General features: G+C 33.7%; 1 long non-coding RNA gene across 1 annotated transcript; it reads right to left on the reverse strand.

The window, feature by feature from the left end:
* Window positions 1-322: 322 nt before the first annotated feature.
* On the reverse strand, window positions 323-3,014 carry LOC140813576 (uncharacterized). The gene is made up of 3 exons (XR_012113980.1): window positions 2,906-3,014; window positions 2,066-2,589; window positions 323-474 (listed from the first exon to the last, which is right to left on the reverse strand). It is a non-coding gene; the product is annotated as an uncharacterized lncRNA (long non-coding RNA).
* Between the last annotated feature and the right edge of the window lie 1,340 nt (window positions 3,015-4,354).

Here is a 4,354-nt window from a genome sequence, read left to right on the forward strand (position 1 = left end):
CACTTAATATATAATTTTGTATAACTAAAGGTGTCATGGCTTAACCTTAATTATTTAAAATCATACGGTTCACTGGACAAAATTTTGGCTTCACTTAATTATTTATATAATATCATTAATAACACAATCATCATTTTCCAAGAGTGCTCACAGGAAAGATGGAATTGACTACTGTAACGTACCGTACTTTTAAATTACTTTAAAATTTGCGAAAAAATAAAAATTTCTTTAATTAAATAGAAACCTTCAAATTGCGATAACAATAAACTGATAATTCAAAATATTTGCAACGAAAAGATCACAAATAAAGTTGGCTTAAGACACTTGTTTAAATATCATAAACAATAACGTGAAATCAGAATATTTGAAACATTGCATAAATCTTAAAACATGGGCGGTCCTTGGGTTTAGCCTCCTGCTCAGTCCCAGCCGGCTCATTGGTCCTCACCCCTCGTCTCCTCAAAGTCATCTCACCTGCATCGATCAAGTCTAGTGAGTATAAAGACTCAACATATATAAACTGGAGATAACAAGTATTACATAATAAAACCACATGCATCTTCAAAGAATGTAGAGATGCCATCATCATAAGACTTTTCTTAAACATACTTTCATCATACATACTTGAGCATACATAACATCATTTTGCGTAGAGATATGTTTCAAAGCAAGTGATCAATACATAATTGCGCCTGATGAGACTAAACCACAGTACTGGCAGGGAAAATCCACTGCCACATACATGAGATCCCCGGTCATGCTTTACCGGGTGGATTGGTCTCTGGTCATGCTTTACCACTTTCCAATCCTGATCTCAACCCGGTCATGCTTTACCGGGGTGGAGAGATCCTCGGCCACGTTCACCGACTTCCAAACCCGTTCATAATTTGGTCACAAGACATTTAGCATAACTCAAATCTTAAAATATTTTCTTTTTCCACGCCGAACATACTTATTTGGCATTGAGAGATTTGTTGGATCTCACTCGGGTCCTTGCTGCACATGCTAACGTGCTATCATGAACTTTAAATTCCACAACTTAATCATGCATATCGAATGCATGACCCATTGACTTACTAACTTATGACCTTCTGGAAATGCTCGGGACTTTACCGTGATGAACAATATGTTAATCCCCGACTCAACCCCGAAACAAATCTTGCCAAGAATTATGAATTTCTCCACACAATAGAAGGCACATACCTTGCTTAAAACATAATTCAACGTTCCCCAATCAAACTTCATAACTTCTAAATTAACTTTTAGTATAATTAGGACATAACGACTTAATACTACCCAAAGCAAGCAAGAGCATCTAAATTCGAAGCCTAAAATTTGTCTGAAGCAGCGCTACTGCGGCGCTACAGCACCAGACTGGCGCCTAAGCGCTGCTCTGTAGCGCCGCGGCACTGCCTGTGCGAACCAGCAACGCTGCGGCACTGCCTGTGCATACCAGCAGTGATGCGGCGCTGTAGAGGCGCTTACTGGTACGTACTAGCAGCGCCGCGGCGCTGCAGCGCTAGTTCTGCACAAATCAACCCAAAATTCTGCACAGGAGTTCCCCATGACTTCTAATGCATGCACAACCTCACCAACCCGAGATAACAACCCAAGATTCACATGATCACCATTGGACACTCCTAAACACAGCAAGGAACCCCCAACGATTCCCAACGAAGCCTGCAACAAGAAATTCTCAAGAATATGACAAGAACACTTCTTCAGAAAAATGCAGTTTGAGCAGTTCCATGAAAACGATCATAACTCACTCAATTCTTATCCAAAGATTTTGAATTTACTGTCAGTTCGAAGGTATCGAAAATTCTACGTTTTATATATTGAAAGTTTTTCAAGATAAGCGACCGAAATTCTGCTGCACACGAAATGATAGCAGACACATTCTTAGATCTAAAAATTTTGATCCAAAAATTATTTCAAACGTTTTTGATCAAACTTTTTCAGAACATACATGGATTTTCACGCATAATAAACATCACAACACATAATATAACGAGATCGATGCAGAAACAATAGATTATACATGACTTTTGATAATTGAAATTACCAAACCGACGATATCGAAGTGGGAATGGTGCGATGGTTGATCCGGGACTATTGGTGGCTCGATTTCTTTGAAGAAAAGAGACGAAAACTTGCTGGAAAATACAGAGGAGAAGGGGCGGCTGCTGAAAGAACTCAAGGAACCCTAGGTTTTCTCTTCAAAAATCTGAAAATGAAATTAAAATGTGTGTGTTGTGTGTCGTGTAATTGTGTGTGTGAGTATGTGTGAGCACGTGTTTGGGTCAGGGGGAATAAATTGCTTAGTTAAATAATTAACATACTAATAAAATACTAACCCACCTATACTTTACTAACAAATCCCAAATTGAAATTTAAAACACAACATTGATAAATTTTAAAGGTTTTAAATTCCTAAATCACCAACTAAATAAAATTTTGATTTAAAAATGCTAAAAACTAAATAATTCATTTAATATGCCCCTTCTAACTTAAAATCAAATACCACATTTTAAAATCACCAAAAATCGTCGCCGGTCTCTTTTCCTCGATCCCGTATCGAAAAATGGCCTGAAACATGAAACTCAGGAAAACATTTAACGTGCATCATATAAACATAAATAATTTAAATAATGCAAATTATATAGGTCATGTTTCGCTATAAATCATTTTAAACTAAAATAAATAATTTAGCAATTAAATAAATGCATAGATTTTACGTATACTGATTATGGGTTCTACAACTAAGGCCTCTTTAAAAACCAAACTTTTTAGACATAACAACATTTGTAGGAAGACAATTGGACTCTAAAGCCTAATATAAGAAATTTATTCATGTTTAAACTTAATAACATGATACAACAAGAAAAAATGGATCAAATGTTACCCCCATTCACTGTATATAGAGAATGCTTTGAGCACCTCCTTTGAATTTCTTCAAGTTTTTTGAGAGTTTTCTAAGTACTCTAAACTTCACAATTGATGACGTTGTATAACTTTTGGTTTGTATGATTAAAAATTCCAAACGCCACTATTTATAGAGAACTCGTACCATCATCGAGTAAGTTTTAATTTAAATTGTGGCTTATCATGATGATAGTTCACGAAGCAATCATACTTAGGGTAACCTGAAACCAATACGAGAAACAAGAAAACTCATTTGTGAAATCTTAGATCACCTCGTTTGAAAGATCTTGTTTTATGTAGCATTTGCAAAAACTTATTTTAAGTATTTATCGACTTCTACTTATAATTTTCAAAAATTTCATTAGTTAAAAGCTTAAAAATACGTATAATAAACTCTTACAAACACTACTTTAGTCTCATGTATGTCTTGCGCTGTATCTGTTTATCAATCGATAAAAATGAATATAAATCTAACACGCATGTTCTAATTAAGTAGGTGGACCCATAAGTTCAATTGAGACTAATAATTTAATCTGCTAATAAGAAAAATTATATTTTTTGTCAAAAAAATCATAAAATATTATTTTTTTCACGGGAAGAGAATTAATATTGTCTAAATTTATGTATAAAATATAATTTTTTTCATGAGAAGAGAATGAATATCGTATAAATTTAATAGTTGTTTAGATTTTAATTAATCAAGCTATTTGTGTGGATGTGACGTAGCTGGTAATGATAATAACTATATATTGTGCAATGAATGCAGCGGCGGGAGACTCGTGAATCCTTTTACTGCCCTCAACTACATGAAGTTGACCCTCCTTAATATTTAGGACTTATCCTCGTTAATTTGTATTTTTCTGATTTCAACTCCCACATTTTGAGCCATCTACATTTCTATGTAGAAAATTTTACGTAAATTAGATGGAAGATAACAATTTACAGAGATGAGAATGAACTGTTAAGCAAACTATGTAAAATAATACTAAGTTTGTTAACATAGTTCAAGTCAATATTCCAATCGGACCGACTAATTTGGGCGATTATAAACAACTTTTAAGTGTTGCTCAAATTATATAGTGAGTATGATATAAAAGTAACATCTCAATCTACGTCAACTTATCGGCACATGAAACGTCAACTACTCGTTTTTCATAAAAAGTTTTAGAATTTTTTTTTTCTAATATTTCGGCCGAAAATACATCCATACATAAAGATTTTTTTTACTAACCTTGCATCATTTAAAAATAGAACAATCAAATATTATTTGAAAATTCATGAGAACTTAATTCAAAACATAAAATCGTAAATCGTCAACAACCTAAAATAACAATATTTCAAACTAAACTTAACTCTAACATCCTCTCAAAAACCTCTCAAAATATCATAAAGGTCATAAAATCTTTAACGTAAACTCAAATCATAAACT

The sequence above is a fragment of the Primulina eburnea genome, chromosome 15 (assembly GCF_022965805.1).
Source record: "Primulina eburnea isolate SZY01 chromosome 15, ASM2296580v1, whole genome shotgun sequence".
NCBI lineage: Eukaryota > Viridiplantae > Streptophyta > Magnoliopsida > Lamiales > Gesneriaceae > Primulina > Primulina eburnea.